Consider the following 20,468-nt stretch of genomic DNA (forward strand, 5'->3'; position numbering starts at 1 on the left):
GGGGTGAGAGAGGAGGAGCTGAGGGGTATGTGGGGGGATTGGGGGCTGGGGAGGGGGATCAAGGTGGGGGAGGGATGAGAGAGGAGGAGCTGAGGGGTATGTGGGGGATTGTGGGAGGGGGATCAAGGTGAGGGAGGGGTGAGAGAGGAGGAGCTGAGCGGTATGTGGGGGTTTGGAGGCTGGGGAGGGGGTGAGAGAGGAGGGGGAGCTGAGGGGTTGGCGGCACGAGGAGGATATAAAGGCATGGGGTGAGTGGGGGTGGGGGAGCGCTGTGTGTGCACGTAGAGCCCCGCCAATCTGCGGATGTCTGTGGACCACGTTTGCAGATCGGCACGGGGTACAATTTGTTGTACTGGTGCCGGGCTCTGTATGGGGCTCGGATGTGTGAGTGGAGTGGGGCTGGGGGAAGGGGGCATGTGAGGGAAGTGAACACTTGAGAGGAAGGGGGAGTTGAGAGTGGGGGTATAGAGGGGAGCTGGGGGCATGTATGGGGCACATGTGCCAGGAGGGGGCAGCTGGGGCAGAGAGGACTTGAGGGAGGTGAGAGGAGATAAGTGGGGGGGGTTAAGAGGCCACTGAAGGGGTAAGTGAGGGGACTGGGGCACGTGAGGGTACTAGAAGGGGCTGCATGTGTGTGTGGCTGGGTAGGGTGAGGGACTCGGGGGTTGTAGAGGGTGGAGATCAGGGTGTAGGTGAGTAGAGAAGAGGCCCCTGGATGCTCTGAGGGTGGGTGAGCTAGAAATGCTCGTAGAGGTTGGAGGGTGTCAGTAGAATGGATGGGGGGAGGAATGGCTGAAAAGTCGGGGCTCATGTGACATGCTGCTGCGAGGGGTGGGCAGGACTGTTCCAAATGATGCATGACATCGTGTCAAAACCATATACCAAATATATAACATCTGTGGTCGCCACCACTTACTGTGTGGCAGAGGGCCTTGGAGAAAAGTCTTGTGTGGTGCCTCTCATCTGAGGATCTCCAAATGCTTAGTAGGGTTGGGTAACAATTACCTCCCTCTCTGAGGTAAGATACTGAGATGCAGAGAGTGACTGGCTTGTGTCAAATGGGTGCCTGAGCTCGGAGTACAACCCAGGAGTCCGGATTGCCCTGATCCCCAGATTAAAGTCGTCTTCACTACATGTTAAGTACCCTCTGCAGCTTTGCATAGTCCACCATAGCGCCGCTCCCGAATGCAGTCAAACCTCACTTATTTGAATGACAAGAGGGAGAGGTAGAAATGAATACCTAGGGGATTTGACTGTTGTGGGGTGTTACTTTGTGTCTGGCAAATGGGAATTTTGGATAACCAAGGTCTCAGCAAAATGAGGCTTAGAGGGCAGACAGTGCTGTTTATCCTGAAAGGTTATGCTGATAGTTTTCCCAGGTGGGGAAAATCAAAGCAGGGGGAAATTGGTAAAATGGGACTGTTACTGCTACAGAAACACTCTAGTATAAAACTTTCCAAGCTCCCAGATGGCTTGTTGGAGGGTTTTTGTAGGAGTTGGCTCTTTTCCTCTGTGTTTGGTAACTGCGCTGGGTATGACAGTCGCTGGGAACAGCTGTCTCCGTTAGGAGATTCGAAGCTTCAATTAGCCTGAGTGGAGATGCCACTAATTGTTAGCAAGTGAAATGCAAATGTAAATTAAAAGTTAAGTAAGGCTTAGCCTGCAAACGCTGAAGGTATTTTTATTTAGGAAATAAATAGATGGACAGCAGTACCCTAGAGTAACGAAGGGAGAGAGCTTAACCCTCCTATATAGGCACATTGATCAGCAGATGTGCTCTGGGATATTTTTGCCGTCACTGTTGCTTTTTATGACTGACGTTTCAAAGCGGCCAGTGTCCTGGTTTGTAACTCAATCCACGCTGATAATTAACGCATTCAATATCTCTGGCCGGCAGGAGCTGCCACATACGGAGGATGCGTTGGGTTAGCAATTTATAGCCACTAGAAAGCAGGTCTGAGAATGAATCCAGCTTTGTATGCTAGCTTCACATAGCTGTTGCAGTTGGAAGGAGCCTTTCATAAGAACACTTTTGAACTGTTAATTGGTTGCTTTTCCAATAGCTTTCATTTTTTCTAAATATTAGGTCTGTCAATTAATCGCGGTTAACTCATGTGATTAACTCAAAATTAATCGCGTTTAATTGCCGTTTTAATCGCACTGTTAAACAATAGAATACCAATTGAAATGTATTAAATATTTTGACTGTTTTTCTACATTTTCATATATATTGTACAGTATTCTGCATTGTAATTGAAATGAAAGAGTATATTTTTGATTACAAATATTTGCACTGTAAAAATGATAAACAAAAGAAATGGTATTTTTCAATTCACCTTATACAAGTACTGTAGCGCAATCTTGGTCGTGAAAGTGCAACTTACAAATGTAGATTTTTGTTTTTTGTTACATAACTGCACTCAAAAACAAAACAAAGTAAAACTTCAGAGCCTACCAGTCCTACTTCTTGTTCAACCATCCCTAAGACAAACAAGTTTGGTTACATTTACAGGAGATAAGGCTGCCCTCTTCTTATTTACAATGTCACCAGAAAGTGAGAACAGAGATTTGCATGGCACTTTTGTAGCCAGCACTGCAAGATATTTATGTGCCAGATATGCTAAACATTTGTATGCCCCTTCATTCCAGAGGGCATGCTTCCATGCTGATGACACTCATTTAAAAAAAAAATGCATTAATTAAATTGTTTAACAGACTGAACTCTATGGGGGAGAATTGTATGTCTCCTGCTCTGTTTTACCCGCATTCTGCCATATATTTCATGTGATAATGGTCTCAGATGATGACCCAGCACATGTTCATTTTAAGAACACTTTCACGGCAGATTTCACAAATGCAAAGAAGGTACCAATGTGAGGTTTCTAAAGATAGCTACAGCGCTTGACCCAAGATTTAAGAATCTGAAGTGCCTTCAAAAATCTGAGAGGGACGAGGCGTGGAGCATGCTTTCAGAAGTCTTAAAAGAACAATACTCTGATGTGGAAACTACAAAACCCGAACCACCAAAAAGGAAAATCAACCTGCTGGTGGCGTCTGACTCAGATGATGAAAATGAACATTCATCAGTCTGCACTGCTTTGAATGGTTATCGAGCAGAGTTAGTCGTCAGCATGGACGCATGTCCCCTGGAATGGTGGTTGAAGCATGAAGGGGACGTGTGAATCTTTAGCACATCTGGCATGTAAATATCTTGTGATACCGGCTGCAACAGTGCCATGAGCACGCCTGTTCTCACCTTCAGGTGACTTTGTAAACAAGAAGCGGGCAGCATTTTCGCCTGCAAATGTAAACCAACTTGTTTGTCTGAAAAATTGGCTGAACAAGAAGTAGGACTGAGTGGACTTGCAGGCTCTAAAATTTGACATTGTTTTATTTTTGAACAGTTTTTTTTGTGCATAATTCTACAGTTGTAAGTTGCACTTTCATGATAAAGAGTTTGCACTACAGGACTTGTATGAGGTGAATTGAAAAATACTATTTTGTTTGTTTTTTCAGTGCAGATACTTGTAATCAAAAATAAATATAAAGTGAGCACTGTACACTTTGTATTCTGTGTTGTAATTGAAATCAATATATTTGAAAATGTAGAAAACATCCAAAAATAAATGGTATTCTATGATTGTTTAACAGCGCGATTAATGTTTGTAATCGCTTGACAGCCCTAATAAATATTTATATTTTTAATACTAACCCTGAGCACTTTCACTGCATTTCTCATGCTCGAAGAGCTCAGTAAACACCTGGGGTGGGGAGGGATGTAGATAAGATGATGATTGAGTTGAATCATGGAGCGCTTGAGGCCACCATTTTCCAAAGTGACGTTTGGTTTTTGAGTGCCCGAGGAGAGATGCTTTGGGCTGGACTTTCAGAGGTGCTGAATTCAGTGGGAACTGTGAATGCTCAGCGCCTCAAACTGGGTGCCCAGAATTGAGCTTGTCACCAACTTTGTACAGCAGAACATTAGAAAGCCTCATCTCCTGCCTCTGTCCTCTAACCACTATCTAATGTTACCTCTTAAATAAATCCAATGCCAGGGCAAGGTGCTGCATTGACAGCCATGGGTGCAGAACTGCCCCTCTTCATCCCTGGACAGCACAGGCAATAGTAGGGTAAGTTCTTTTTTTTTTTTTTTTTTTTTTTTTTTCTCTTCTGCTCGCATGCCTCAGCCCTGACCTGATGGCTAGAGCCCTGTGGATATCTGCTTTATATCTGCAGCCGTATTGCTGACCATCTTTGTGGATCGGCTGCTGATCCAAACGTTTGTATCCGCACAGGGCTCTACTGATGGGCCTTCTTCCACTAGGAATGGGAAATGTGCCCATGGGGCATTCTCCCCTTGCAGGAGGGGGCAGCAGCCTCTGCTGAGATTGCCAGCAGTGCAGATGGCCAGTGCCAACTATGGTGGCAGATCTTATGATGTGGGACCCACCCATTCATTTGAATTTGTTTTCTGCAGGCCACCAGTCAACCAATGATGGCTGTGCTGGGGTTAAGCTGACGAATGAGATACAAAGAATCCTCTTCTCTGGGTCACCAGGCTCTGAGGCCTAGATCCTCAAAGGTGACTTCCATTGGAAGTTAGGAACCTAAATACCTTTTGAGGGTCTGGGACTCGGTTACTTTCCCGCAGGGAAGAGCAATACAAAACTTGAAAGACTTCAGGATACTTTTTACTTGCAATTAAAATTTGCTGAACTTGGCAAAATTCAGCTGGATGCTCTTTAGGGTTGCAAGTGGAAATGGGCAGCATCTTTCACAATGGGCTAGTAAACAGATGGACATTGGGTTTATTGAAAATAAACTGCTGCAAAGAGTGGCTAAAGGAAGACACAAAGGACCTTAGTAGCTTTGAAAAAGGCTTTTTATCCAAAAGCCCTAAACACAGCCTGAGATGTCGCCAAGGAATTAGTCAGCTGCTGCCAGTAAAAACATTCATTAATCCTGGCACCCTTGTAAGGAAAGCTTTCCTTTCCGATAAAGGAATAAACCTGTTAGCTGACTATATTGATTGACCTTTGCATCTTGCAAACCCGGTTGGGGAAAGTTTTCTTGAAACTATGACTAAATTGAATGGACAAACAGAAACATTATGTGAAGCACCAAAAAACCCCCACAACCCCGTAAGGTTTGGATTTGTTGATGGATGAAGATGTGCCCGGGACAACATCAAGTTACTTGCAACATGGCTTTATAATCTGTGAATCAAGCTGGGGCTGGTATATCTAGCCAGGTGCTTCCTGGCATTTGTCTAGTGTCTCTTCTCCAATGTTTGTTAGTTTCATACTTGTTTTGACTTTGCCCACACACCTCCTCCCTGCCCTGAAAAGTAAAGCTGGTTTCAGTCATTGAAAGCAGGGTTTATAATGGGAACTGAAACTCAAATATATGATCATAAACCATTACTTATCTTACACGGCTGCTCGCTTTCGTGTTTGGCACGAAACCAACCACTGGAGACCGATCCCAGGGACGATACCAATGTGATTATGATCAGAGTCCACTTGCATTACACTTTACTTCCACTGAGGGGAAATGTGGTCTCTGCTCTCCCCTCCCAGCCCCCCGCATGTTTGTTCCAGCACCCACATGTTTTTCAGATACCCAGTTAGTTTTGTATTTTATTTGCATGTGTTTGGATGACAGTTGTTTTTGCTAACACTTATCAGCACCACCAGAAGGAAACTCTTAAAAAATAAATAAATACAAATCACTAGGCTTTCTTCTTGCTCCCCTGGTGGCCTCGTTTCATGCCTGTACTACTGCTTTGGGGAACGACTGGTTGTCATGACTGGCTGCTCCCATGATTCTGCAGGTGTATCTCCAATGGCAAGATGGTGCAACTGACTTCTTTTATGTTTGCTTGTCAAAGAGCGCTCTGGCTGACTTCTTGTTCGTTAGCCACGTGTCTCATTGTGAATCTCTCTTCTCTCCGGCTCTGCCCTGCCAGGATACATGGAAACTTAGTGTAGATTTTGAGGCCAGAAGGGACCACTGATTATCTTCTAGTTGTGATCTCCTGCGTATCACAGGCCAGAGAATGTCACTTGGTGATTCCTCTATCTAATACAACTACTTGTGGTTAAACTACAGTATATCTTGGACTGCCTTTCTAAATCTTGATTTGAAGACTCTTAAGTGATGGAGAATTTACCACATCCCTTGGTAATCTGTTCCAGTGGTTAGCCGCCACTGATCTTAATTTAAAAAAAGAAAAAAGAAACCCATTTTGAACTTTGCTGACTTAAGTTTCTAGCTGTTGGCTCTTCATTTGCCTTTTGTCTGCTGGATTAAAAAGCCTAGTATTGGATATCTTCTCTCCACATAGGTACTTGCAGACGTGATCAAGTTGCCTCTTGACCGTCTCTCTCTGACTTTCCCCTCCCTTCGGATTGTTTTCAATGGTAATAAATGTAGGCTCCTAAGTGAAGGGAACTGCCACTTTCTCAGTTGGGGCGCATGAGGGAGAAGGAGACTTCCAACCACCCAACACTGTGATGATCACATTTATTTCTTTTTATTATTTTTAAATAGTAAAAAAGACTCCTAGGCACCCTGATGTTCGTTCAGTATAATAATCAATCAGACAGCAACGAGGCCAGACAGCCCTCTGCAGAAAAGCTCTCTTCCATCTCTTTGTTGTTCGGGGTTTCACACCCTCAGCCTTCTCCAAAAACCCTCTCTGGTTGAGTTCCGCAGGCTGCCATGCTGAATAAAAACAACCCCTCCGATTCTGTTCCTACCCTCTTGGAGGGTTCGGGACCTGAACCGTGGACATAGAAATGAAATCTAAAGCCGCACCCCACCTCAGTGCTGAAATCATACAGTGCTTTATGACCAGAGAGCCCTTGTCCTCTGCCCCGAACAGCTGAGGTACAAGATATGGGAGAGCCAGGTGAGAGGAATTGTGAGATGGATGGGTATCTTGCACGAGTCGACTTAAAGGGGGAGAGGAGGCTCACATAAGCTTCTATGGTCATCCGACTAGATGATCCCAATGGTCCCTTCTGCCCTTGGAATGTCTGAATCTTATGAAGGTTGCTTCCTTGGCAAACAGGAAGCATACGGGGGTACCAGGCTGGGGTGGGGAGAAGAGGATGAATAGTGATGTAACGATCAGGGCATACAAATTGCCGGACTGGATCAGAGACACGGGGTTCACCTAGTCCAGTGTCATGTCTCTGATATTGGCCAGCGCCAAATACTTAAGAGGAAGGTCTAAGAACCTCCCCAGTAGAGCAGATGTGCGATAATGTATCCCCTACATTGGGTCTCGCTCTGGTCTCCTAATGAAAATTGATTCAAGCCCTGAAGCAAAAGGTTTAATATCCTTTACATTTGTTAGCATTAACTATGAGAACTCTGGATATTTTTAACCTAAATGCCCATGTCTCTCTGAATCTTGGCAAGGTCCTGACCTCAGCGACTTCCTGTGACAGTGAGTTCCACAATCTAATTATTGGTTTTAAATTTGCCACCTTTTACATTTTATTGAATGTCCCATGTTCACAAAGGCACAAGGCAGGGCAAGATTCGGGGAGGGGGATAGCTCAGTGGTTTGAGCATTGGCCTGCTAAACCCAGGGTTGTGAGTTCAATCCTTGAGGGGGCCACTTAGGGATGTGGGGCAAAATCAGGATGTGGTCCTGCTAGTGAAGGCAGGGGGCTGGACTCGATGACCTTTCAAGGTCCCTTCCAGCTCTATGAGATAGGATAAGATTCTGAATTCCTCTGAAGGTGAGGGGAGAGGGAAGATCACCATGCCCAGGTAGATTGGAGTGGCGAGAGCTGAAAGGGAGAAAGAGACCGCAATTAAGATGTGATTCGGATTACTAATAATGGAGCACTTGGAGGAACGAGTGGACTTCGGTGGTAGAGAAGGAAAGCAGCAGGACTTAATGAGAGATCAGTTAAGGGGGAGGTAGAGAGAGGAGTGAAATGATAGTTCATGCGAGGTTGAGTTTGGAAAGCACAGATGATGGTGGCAATGCCAGCATGGGTAGAGAAAGGAGGTGCAGGGGGTGATCAGAAGAAAAGATGTTCAGTTTTAGAAAGACTGAGGTAGAGAAGGTAGCGGGTGTAGAATACACTTATGTAACGTACATCTAATACTCATCACTGTGAAATCAAAGGGGAGGGTTGATTCCTTGCAACTTGATTTTTTTTCTCTTCAGATTAATAATTTAGGAGTCGGTGGGTGGCAGCAGGGTGGGGTTGGGGGAGGAAGTTTATTTTTACATTGGAGTTGAGAACTGTTTTCTGCAGAGCCTTCTGTTGCTAATTGAGTGCCTGAAGAACCATCTCCCCCCGCCCCCCTTTGAACATCTTTGAGAGGCGAAGCTGTCGATTCTCTGCACCATCTGGATTTATGACTGGGTCTGTCCTGTAGAGCAGTATTTCTCTGCACCCTAAGATGCATCTTTCTACTTATTGGGAATTTGGCAGCCTCAGTCCCCCTCCTTCAGGATTTAGATTTGGGGTTAGTTCCTCTGTGTTTTGTTTTGTTTCTTTTTCTCCAGCCAGATCATTGCTCTGTTGGCTAAGGCCAAAGCACTGACCTCACTCTGTTGTTTCATGCTCAATCTTTGTCTTTCCTTTTCATTTGAAGCCATAATTCTTTGACTGCTTCTGAGTTGAGGAACTTCCTGACCGTGCTGCATAGTTTTAAGACGACCTCTTCTAGGTCGAGTGTGTTGCGAATCTGTGGTCAGCCTGCCTAGAAAGGAAGGAGTTACATTTCGATCCCTATTGAATCAAGACCTAGGACCCTCCTGGATCACGTCGTATCCCGTTCATAAACTTATCAAGGATGTTACCGCTGTGCGGCAGTTTTGTCCGTGCATGTCCTCTAGGCACATGAGTTTGGGCCTGATCTTGAAAGCAGCTGTGGACCGTTAACTTCCACTGAGGGCAGGGAATGGCAGCGACTCCGCACCCCTCAGAATCAGGCTCAGGACTTACTCTGAGCAGGGTTAGAGGGGAAAAATGCCAGATCCCGGCCTGTACCTCCATTTTTATCACTGCTGTTACCGGTGGTGATGCACTGGTGACGAATGAAGAGTTCTTTATTTTCCTGCTTTAAACAAGGCCTTACTTCCATGCTCTGATTGTACAGCAAGATGAACAATGGGTTCCTGGGTATTGTTTCACTGCAGAGTTAGCGCGAGTCATCAGTCCGTGAGTTAGCTTAGTGCAGGGATTGGCAATGTTTGGCTGCCGCGTCCGCAGGTTCGGGCGATGGTGGCTCCCACTGGCCGCTCCAGGCCAATGGGGGCTGTGGGAAGCGGCGGCCAGCACAGCCCTCATCCCGTGCCACTTCCCGCAGCCCCCATTGGCCTGGAGCGGTGAACCGCGGCCAGTGGGAGCTTCCATCAGCCAAACCTGTGGACGTGGCAAGTAAACAAAGCGGCCCGGCCTGCCAAACGTTGCTGATCCCTGGCTTAGTGCGAGTGAGAGCAAACGCTCGTGTAGCACAAGGTGATACTGAACAGCAGTGTCCCTACGGCATTACTAGCGCTTGTTTCAGCAGCACCGGAGCTTCAACCCGTGCCCCCTCATGGACCCTAGCTAGCTGTAGTTTAAAACAGGACCTAACGCGAGCCAGAGATTTCTGTGCCAGGTTAGGGCCCACACTCGAGTCATGTTGGGCTAACGTTGCAGTGAAGACCAATCCCGTGAGCCTGTAAAAAGCTGAACGAGTGAGTCAGCTAGGACAGGACTGTGTGATTCTGATGCAAGCGGCATAATTAATGCTCATTACGGGAGTCTTGCCAACTCTCACCCGATCCTGTAAAACCAGAGAGACCTCTGCGCTCTGGGAAGTTGCGCTACTGAAATTGAATCTCCCAGGAACGGCGTCTCTTGTAACTGTAGTTGTTTGCACTGTGGGTATACGAGAAGCTTCGTCTCCACGGTGCTAGGCACCGTGCATTCAAAGTGCCTTTGCCCGTTGGGGGAGTGGTAGTTTATGATCAATTACTCCATGGTCACCATCTCCTCATGGGTTGGCGTGTGGGTCGTAATGAACGTGGTAGGCCCCTTTTCTGAATGAGCTGTTTTTCAGAAGGCCTTTACGGCTCAGCAAAACATCCCAAGGATGTGCTGGTGCTTCCGTGAGGCCTGATTGTCTGCATCGCTCTTTTGTGGTTTTTGTTTAATAAACGCTGATTTCCCCTGCGCTTCGGCGAGAGCTGGAGGGATCGTAGCAAGAAGTGCTCGGCATTGAGCTGCGGCAGCGTTTGTAGTGTTTCAAAGACCGCTTTATGCAGCACAGGTGCAAACCCATTTTCTCAGCCAGTGCAATGTGTCGCAAGGGAGCTGCTTTTCCAAAGATTTAGGCAATTGTTAAAATGGAAGCAGCCCCGTTCGCTCCACTCTCTATCCCCAGGCTTAATGGAGATCAGCCATTCCGAAGAGTCAGGTGCTTTCGGAAACGGAAATAGCGGTTTGCTGGCCCGAAGAATTCCAGATTGCTAATTTCTTATGTGGGCCTGGGGAGGCAGGATCATCTGTTAGCCCGGGTCTGTGACAAACTGGGACCGTTCTTAATGTGGCCTTTGAATGCTGAGTGGGGAGGTTGGCTGGGACGGTCTGCGTTGGGGGATGGGAGACTGGCCTTGAGGGAAGATACCTGAGCATGTAACCTGAGAACCCAGGAAGGGAGTTGGAGGCCAGGTGACACCTCTTCCCAGGGAAACTGGACAAAAGGCTGGGGGAGGAGCCGGGGAGAGGCTGGGTGAGAGATGCTGGAGAGAGTGGGAGTTTCAGGAGCTGGCTGGTGTAATGAAGGGAGCCCAGACGGGGTTCTGACCCCTCAATGGGCCTGTGGTGCCCCTGGGACCCCTAGATGGACCTAACTGAGGGGGGATCCTGTTGTCTGTGCCTGCAAGACCTGTCTTGGACTGTGTTCCTGTCGTCTAAATAAACCTTCTGCTTTACTGGCTGGCTGAGAGTCATGGTGAATCGTAGGAAGCCGGGGGTGCAGGGCCTTGCGTCCCCCCACGCTCCGTGACAGGGTCAGAGTGCCACATCAGTGCTTTATGGTTTGGGGATGATTTTGTCTTTTTATGAATTTTTTGCGGTGGGGGGAGGGGAGGGAAGTCTGTCTATTGTTGCTAGTCGGGAGCTCCTGCATTCTTTCTGCAGCTTTGAACTGAATCCTTCAAAGCTCTCGCAAGACTAAATAATTCAGCGTTTGAGTGTGAGTTTCGAGTTCAGTTTACGGGCGATTCTGTTGCAGGTGGACAGAGGTTGTGTGTTGCCTTTCAAGCATCTCCCGAACACGGTAGTGGGGGATTTGACTCTGCGTGGCAGCGTCCCCCTGTTGACTTGGCTGGTGCGGTTTGCTCGGTGGTAATTGGTATTTTTAGGAATCCTTAGTCTCTCATGTAGCTTTCACAGGCTGGAATGTGCGTTCTGACATGTCAGTCTAATGGAAGAGGACAGGGAGAGAACACATCACCGGACGTCGGCCGTATCAGGAGGGATGAGCTGGAGTGCTGATGAGATGCGCGGTCAGGAAAGTAACTGAAATACTTCCCTCGTGGATTTATTTTCTAAATGGACAACCCATCTAATTCTCAGTTACTGAAGGACAATCTCCACTCACTGATATATTTTGCTTTCCACAACCAAATCTCTGTACAACTTTTCACGAGTGATGTACCTGAGTATTCGGATGCTAATATCTAAACTGTATTGTTAAATCAATTTGGGTTATTGTGGATTATGTACTCTATATATCATATGACTTTTAAAAACAAACTTTGTATTTGTGGTTAATCTAAGCACTGTACCCAGATGTACAGACACTCTTTCTCAACCTATGTATTCTATACTTTTTTTAACATTAGCTTTAATAAAAATTTTAAATCTAATCCATCACACCGCTAAAAGGATTATTTGGGGTCAGAGTGATGTAAGGAAAACATTTGAGGTCTCCTTGCTAGCGCAGGAAATTGGGCAGAAGCGTGAGTTCAGTGGTTAGGCTTGTCCACTCCGTCTCTTAGGCCTTGGCTTGCTCAGGGGTGTGGAAAAACACCCCCCCGAGTGCTGCAAGTTTTAGCGCTGTAAAGTGGCAGTGTAGACAGTGCACCCGGCGCCAGGAGCCACTCCCCTCCTGGGGGTGTTGGTTTTTTTTTTTTTAACAGGGCTGGGAGAGCGCTCTCCCACTGCTGGTGCCGCGACTACACAGCCACGTTAAAGCGCTCCCTCTAGTGAAGACATACCCTTAGTCCGCCTTCTGCTCCCACCTCTGACCTTGATTTACATGCACGTCACTTCGCTTTTCGGTGCCCTCGTTTTCCCCCTTTGTAAAGTATGGGCAATTCCTGCCCCATGGGGGACTTTGCGGCATCTTTAATTATTGCTCGCAATGCGCATAGGAAACTTCCAGTGACAGTGCTATGGAAGGGCAGTGCAGTAATTACAATCCGTTAAACTGACAAAAAGCAAAACTAGGGACTGTTATGCCAACAAAATCCAGTCCTACGGCTGCTGCTCTGCCCTGAACACCTCCTGTTAAGGTCCTCCATCTAACTGCGATGTGGGCTGCAGTCACTAGGAATGTTGTCGGGGGATTAAGGTCAGCGTTCTTAAACTCTGAGTGTCCCGCCTCTTTATTTCGGCATAAGCCAGACTCATTGATATGATCTGTATTTACTACCAACTCCTAGGGTTGGCCTACACATAAAACACTGCATTGGCGCAGCGTAGAGTTACCGCCTCTCAGGGAGGTGGATTCTCAGTGGGAGAAGCTCTCCCCCTGACATAGCCCTGTCTCCATGGGTGGGTTGGGGGGAGAGAGGTATAACTCTGTCATTCAGGGGTGCGGATTTTTCACACTCCTGAGCAATGCAGTTATACGATATAGCTCTGTAGTGTAGACCAGACCTATGTTCGATCCCAGGCGTAACCATCTTCCTCTTTTGTGGGTGCAAGCAAATAAAGCCAGGGCCCTGCCCCTGGATTCTTACAACATCCCATCCTGCAAATGGTTGGTGTGCAGAGAGGCAGTGAAGTCAACAGGCTTGTTGAATGGAGTTGTCTGCCTGGATCAAGCACGAGCAGCAACAAAGGATTGTGAGTAAGATGTCCGCCTATCCAAAGTGGGACAGAGATGACTTATCCTTAGGGCCCTACCAAATTCAGGCCCTGAAAAACTCGTCACGGGCCGTGAAAGCTGGTCTTTTGTCTAGTCTTTTATAGTTTCTCCAGTTAGTTCTGCTTTTATGATTTCTCTTTACCCTTCTTTTTCTACCTCCCCTACCCCCCCCCTTTTTCTACCTTCAGACCATTCTCTATAGACTGCTTAACTAAAGTTTAGGCCCTGACCATTTCCCCCTCACAAATCTGGTCTTTTGTGTGGTTTTACCCTATTCTGTACAGATTTCTCGGGGGGGGGGCAAGTGTTTCTCAAACTGGGGGGGCCTGACCCAAAAGGGAGCTGTGTGTGTGGGTGTTGCAGGGTTATTGTGTGTGTGGGGGGGTCACGGTATTGCCCCCCTTACTTCTGTGCTGCCTTCAGAGCTGGCTCGCCGGAGAGTGGCAGCTGCTAGCCGACCATCCAGCTCTGAAGGCAGCAGCACAGATGTAAGTGGGGCAATACTGTGACCCCCCCTTGCAATAACCTTCTGAGCCCCCCCATACAAGCCCCTTTTGGGTCAGGACCCCTACAGTTACAACACTGTGAAATTTCAGATCTAAATATCTGAAATCATGAAATTTACGATTTTTAAAATCCCATGATGGTGAAACTGACCAGAACGGACAGTGAATTTGTTAGGGCCCTACTTATCCTGCACAGAGATCGCTGTTTGCTAATTTGGCTTCGCCGGTTGGTCAGTCTATAATTTCTGCTTTTGGTAATGAATGGTAAGTGAGCGTTGTGGTGAGTAGACTCCACAGAAGATGTTTTTAAGGATGGATCTCAGTGAAGGTGAGGCTTCCAAGGGCAGGGGAGGCATTCCAAGCGGAAGAGGTGTCCTGCAAGAAGCAAAGTTGGCTGGTAGAAGGACGCAAATGGATCGACAAGGTGGGAAGGCTGGAGTGGAGCAAAGAGGGTGTCGGAAGGCAGGCATTGAAATAGGCAGGCGGGGAGTTGGACAGGGTCTTGAAGGGGGGCATTGGGGGGGGGGCTAACTGTGTGGATGCCTAGAGAAGGGCTTTGAATGGGGGTGACACCTGCTGAGCGCTTTGATAGGAAAATGCTTCCCAACGTGGGTTAAGTGTTGCCCCTGCTTTGCAGAAAGGAAGAACAAGCCGCAGAATGGCAGTAATTCTCTCATGGTCGCCCAGTGAAGTTATGCCCCATCTTTTTCTGTGCCCGTCCAGAGCTTTGCACAAGGGGGTCCTGGGGCGCTACCGTAATACACCTAATAGCCAAGCGGGCAGTAGAACCCAGGAGTCCAGTTCCCTATCTGCAGAGCCATCCAACCTTCCAAACATGTATAAGGAAGACGATTTGTAGGCACCAACGTGTTTTTTAATAAGAACATGGAGTCCGAGACCAACTGACCAGGGGTGGACAAAAAGAAATGCTTAAATAATGCCTGTTTTCTAATGAAAATTAGCAGTGCTGTCATGAGCAACATAGTGCTTTAGAACTGTATCCAACCTGCTCACCCCCTGCCTTCCCTGCACGCACAATTAGAGGGTGCGAATAAGCTATAATTTTAGTAAGCGACGTAAAGGACTAATTAAAGGTTTTACTTGGCTAATCAGCTTGCAGTTTAATTAGCACCAAATGGTAATGATTTGCTAAAACATAAATTGACTTCTCGGCTGCTACCAGCTTGTTACATTATCGTTAATCGCCCGCTTCGGAGGAGTGTGGGCCGCATGAAGAGATGCGGCCCCATGCGGGCATGCTACCCCTTCAGGGCTCCGTCACATCATGGTGGGGGGCTCCCGTCACTCTGGAGGACCTGCCTCGGGTGGGTCAGCCTGTTTGTGTTCTAGGAGGGTGGGTTTTAAATAGGTCTGGCTCACCCTGACCAAGTGCTGTGTTCAGGGGGTGATGAAAGCTGAGAGTGGGGGGGTTTGTCCGTAGCATTTTGGATTGTGGAGTTTGCGGGCTGCTTTCTGGGTGTGCTGTTGGTGAACCCACCCCAGGGGAGCTGCATTTGTGGCTTTGTGAAATGGGTTTGGGTCTCCACCCTGTTCCTGCTGGATGGGTGTGTGCATGTTGTATCAACAAGCATTGACGCTAATGGCCTCTCTCTCAGGGGGGCGAGGGGGCCTAGAACCAAACAGCTGATGGGAGACTGAATGCCCTTTTCACCCAGTGAACTGGTGACCAGTGTGGGGTGAGGAACCTCCATTTTCTGTTATACTCCCCTCCCCCAAATCCATTCAAAACGCTGCTGCTAAGATTACCTTCTGGCCATGTCACTCTGACTGATCCCCTCCTAAGTCCATCCATTGGCTCCTCCCTTCCACGACATCCAACACACGCACCTTGTCTGTACTTTCAAATCCCTCCCTGAACTAGAGCTCCCCACCTACCCGACCTGTTATCCCATCTCAAGGTCGACTCCTGCCTTTCCTCCGCCAGTGATTGCCAGCTTCGGTCACTTGATTCTTTGCTTCTCCAGCAAGCGCTAGTGTTTTCCGCCCCCCCTTCCCCCCGTAGGTTGCCCCTTATACGGGGAAAAGCTCCTAATCAAAATCCATAAAGCCGCTATCTTGTCCCTCCTTAAAATTTGCCTCTGCTGAAATGTATACAGAGAAGTGCCACCTCATAAAGGCAAGGCAGGTTGCAAGTTGTGATTGTGTCTACTGATTTGTGCACATCCTATTTTCCCCCCTCTCCCCACTGCAACCCGCTGGGGGGCTGGTCTAAGCTAGCGCTCCCAGTGGTGGATCTGCACGGGTGGGGAGTTTGAAGGAGCAAGGGGTAGTGTGGAAACACCCACAGGGGATTGCAAAGGGTTTTGCTGAGGGTTGAATTTAGACATGAAGGATAGTCCCGTGGTTAGGACTTGGAGGATCTGGCTTCAATTCCCTGCTCTGCCATATAGACTCCCCTGTGACCTTGGGCAAGTCACTTCCCTTCTCTGTGTGTGTTCCCCCATCTGTACAGTGGGAACACTGTCCTCAACATCCCGCCGAGGTAAGGAAGTGTTAAATACATGAAAGATTGTGAGGTTGATTGAATTGATGCCACTGGATTTTCCTCCTTTTCGGTTAAATGCCCTGACTTGCTACTTAACAATGTTGAAGCCTCATTGCTCCACCAGCATAATGGCTTGGGGAAAAGCTCCTCTATGTGCGTAATTAACAGGCTATTTGGGTGATATAGCTGGAGATGCCCGTGTCAGATCTTCTTGCATTCTTTGCATGCCTGCCTTCCCCGCCCCTTTTCCTCCCCATAGTCCTGCCTCAGTAGCAACCTTGTGCAGCGGAAAGGCAAAGCCACCGCACTGCTAAACTTGTACAGCTCACAGGATCCTGGTGGAGTCACTGGGCTATGGCTGTCTTTATGAAGTTGTTAGTCACTGTCTCTCGTGCGCTAAGGAGCCAAGCTAGTTCCCCGGCATTAGCTTTGTTTGTGAAGTTTGTACTCCTGGTTTCTAGGTGGCTGAATCTCCTCCTGAGATGAAGTCATGAGTGCCTGGCCTCTAGGGAGAGGGAAAAGTGCATGTTCTGTTTTCCTAACCTGGCCTTTTGACAGTCTGCGCGACCGGGCTTTGAAACCCAGCTCTGTGTACGGATGATGTTGTGTGCTCTGGCATCTGTGCAACAAATGTTGGGTGCGGTAAGAATAGCTCCACATCCTTCGTGTGCTGCTGGAAAAAAGTCTCTTGCTCTCTGTCGTTGGCTGATTCCCTAATGTGGCATTAATAAGGAGTGTAGTCCTGGCTGAAATACTTGGATTCCAGCAGAGGCTGCATATCTGACTTGCCCTTGTGCTCAATTCCTCTGCAAATGAGCCCCTCGCCCAAATAGCATAACGGGGAGACCACTCCGAGATGGGTAAAACTTCTGTGATAAAAGGGGGGAATACAAAGGGGCCACATTACTCTGGTGCAAGCCCTGTGGAATTCCACCAAGGATGAATTTGGCTTTATAGACATGAGGCCTTGAGATTCCACCTGTCCTTAAGAAAGGGAACGCAGCTCGCTCTCGAGCTCTATAAATAAGCTGTATATTTATATAGCACTCCCTGTTGGGAGCTCCGTTATTCAGGACAATCCCTGTTGTGGGATGGTGGAATTTCCAGGGTTAGGCGCTTAGGACAGCCGGAACAACGTGATGGTTTGTAGCTGGAAATAGAACGTTGCATTGGGTCCGCGAGGCTTCTGTTCTCCATTCGTTCTGGCCAGGGCTGCGTGTGGGTAACTGCTGGAGCAGTACGAAAGCAAAGTGGATTATCCGTTGTACAGATTGGATGGCCTAATCTGTGTGGTGGCTCACGTGTAAGAGGAGTAGAGCTGGCTGGTTTGGTGTATAACTGGCATTGGTGAAAGATTGCTGGATTATGTTAGACAGAACCCTTATCTCTACCCGGTCCTGGCCTTCGAAAAATAATACCGTGCGGCAATCCCGTTCGGATGCTTTCGATCCAAAAAGGCTCTCAAAGCACTAATGTTTGGGAGATTAAACCCTGTTTACTAATGGGGGAACTGAGGCACAGAGCAGGGATGTGACTGGCCCGGGTCACGCAGCGGAGCCAGACGTCCTGATTCCCAGTCCTGTGGTTCACCCTCCTCCCTTTTCAGACACTGCAGCAATCCTAAACTAATCTGTTGCAGCTTTTTGCTTTGGAAAAAAGTGTGTGATCACACACGGCGAAATGACTTGCTTAGTGTGTGTCCCCGCCTCCCTTTTCCTTGTCTCACAGTGACAGTTGCGTGGGTGGTATCCGAAATAATCTCTTTGAACCTGCATTTCTCTGGTTTCATGCCAAATGACGACTGGGACTCCCATCATTTTTTTTAATGAAGAATTTGGATCCTTTTGTATGTGTGTCAACGGCTACATAGCAGTACACGGGGGACTGCTTGAACAAGAAGATCTGTGAAAGTGTTGCCAACTTATGAATATCTAAGAGAAGTCCTGGGTTTTGTGTGTGGTTTGTGGGTGTTTGTTTGTTTATTTATTTGCTACAAATACTTCAGCTGATGATAAAAATGTTTGCTTGCCTCATAAAATCATTCAAAGATGATGCCTTTAAAAAAAATTAAAGCGTCCAGCAAGAAAGCTATTTTTGCACAGACCTTTCTCCTGTGTATCTCCTGTAACAGTCTCTCTTGTTGTTGTGGATCGTTGTGGTGGTCATTATAAAACTCAGGAGGTGGTAATAATACGTAGCTCTTACATAATGCTTTTCATCAGAAGCCAAGATGTTAAAAAGTAACTGGCGAGATTGGCCCATCCAGCATGAGAGGCCATATGGGGGCACTCCTGGGTTCGATTTCAAGTTTACTCCCGTGGGCAGTGTCTACACTGGAGGTCGAGGTGTAATTTCCCATGTGGGTAGACGTACTCCTGATACAGTATCTCGGATTGAGCTTGTGTGCTAAGAAAAGAAATGTAGCCGTGGCGGGGCAAGAGGCCAGCTGCCCTTGATATGATTCCATCCGAGACCCCAGATCCATTCTTGAGGAGCTAGTGCCTCCCACCATTTGTCTCATCATGGCTCCACGGCGATTTTATAGCATGTTGGCTCGGTCGGAGCCAGCGCAGGTATGTCTGCGCAAGCGGGAAAAGCATCCCGGAGTTCAAAAAAGAATTGGATAAGTTCATGGAGGACATGCCCATCCGTGGGTATTAGCCAGGATAGCTATGCCTCTGAGTGCGAGATGCTGGGAATGGACGACAGGGGATGGGAACACTTGATGATTGCCCTGTTCTCTTCATTTCCCCCTGAAGCATTTGGGGGAATGAACAGACAGGATGCTGGGCTAGATGGACCATTGGTCTGACCCAGTCTGGCCGTTCTTATGTCTACACTGGTGCTGGAGAAACGTGCATTGGGACTGTCCAGTTGCCGTGTTGTAAAAGGGCTTCCTATGCACTGGCCGCAGAATGGGTGGTGATGGGGTTTAGCACGTACCTGCTAAGGTGCTTTGGAAAGGCAAAGTCGTGTTTTCAGGGTGGAGGATATTTGTCTGTGTGGTTAGAATGTGTGCCACATGGTTAACTGTCGGCAGGCCTGTTTCCTTTGCCTTCCTTGACCTATGCTCCTGACACTTCCCTGCCAAAAGCAAGGGGTGACCGTGGACTTGACTGGAAGCAGTTAGGTATAAGTTCCAACGACCCGGCACGTTGAACATACTGCCTGAAGCGTAGTCCCTTGCACCAAAACCTCGTAAAGCTTTGAATCAAAACCGCTCCGTGGGAGACCTGGAAAAATGCAGCATCTGACTGAATTGCTTTGAAGTGTTCCAGCTTATCCGCTCCTACCGTGAGAGTGGGCTGGATCGCTATCGCATGGAAAACCAGCTGAGCGAGAGCTGGTGCTGGGGAATCGGTTTCCTGTATTTTTTTTAAAGTTGGAGCAGCGGCTCTTATAAAATAAACAGTCACTTTCTATGGAAAGGTATCTCAAATCACTTCACCAACCCTAACTTTCACTCTGTTAACTGTATTATTTGTCATGGTTATTTGTTGAGTCCTGGTCTGCATTAGGAGGCTAGGTCGGTATAATTACATTGCTCGGGGGGTGAGAAATCCACACCACAACCGACGCAGTTAAACCAACCTACCCCCCGGTGTAGACACGGCTCGGTCGATGGATAGAGCCGTATGCGGCTACCGGATTTATACCGCGGATATCTGAGGAGCTACAGGGCTCTACTGGGGAATGACCACGGCAAACGCAAACGCATGTCGGGCTTCCACTCGCAGGAGCCAGCGTACTGAGCTGTCTTGCGCCTAGCAGTTTCCCTCGGTCTTACCTGGTAAGAGCCTAATTAAGACCTGCGTTGTTAAGTCTGCCACCCTTTTGAAATGGGAAATACAGTGTCGGATTCTAATCTCTCATCGGTGTAAATTGATTTCCATGGAGTTATTTGGATTCACAGCACTGTAAGGGAGAGGCGAGTTGGCTCCACAGTGGTATAGAAGGGGCAGTAGGAGGAGGAAACCACACTTCTGTAGTTCTTCAGTAAAGGAGTAGTGTTGTCGGAAAAGCACTAGCATTTAGAAGTATAGTCTACTGACGGATTACATTAAAATCCTCATTACAACATGTTCGCCTTTGGGGCTGCTGGGAGTGTAGGATTGATTATGCATGAATGAAAGGGACTTTGACTTAATTTGTGATTTCCTTCCCCCCGCCCTTAATTTTTGTTGCTAGTGATCGTTTCCAGGCTGATGAGACCTCTCAGTGTAGTTCTGGGTGGATGTGCATGCTGTATGTTTTTTCCCCCTTGTCGGTTTTGGTGTCTCTTTGAATGAAACTTGTGCTACTAAAAGAAAGGAAAAGGTTGGCTCTAGAGCCAGTCA

General features: G+C 47.7%; 1 protein-coding gene across 1 annotated transcript in view; it reads left to right on the forward strand.

Moving 5' to 3' along the window:
- The window catches only part of PAK4 (p21 (RAC1) activated kinase 4), a 97,882-nt gene that overhangs the window by 444 nt on the left and 76,970 nt on the right, over positions 1 to 20,468 (forward strand). The window lies entirely within an intron of this gene.

This window comes from Trachemys scripta, chromosome 16 (genome assembly GCF_013100865.1).
Source record: "Trachemys scripta elegans isolate TJP31775 chromosome 16, CAS_Tse_1.0, whole genome shotgun sequence".
Classification (NCBI taxonomy): Eukaryota; Metazoa; Chordata; order Testudines; family Emydidae; genus Trachemys; species Trachemys scripta.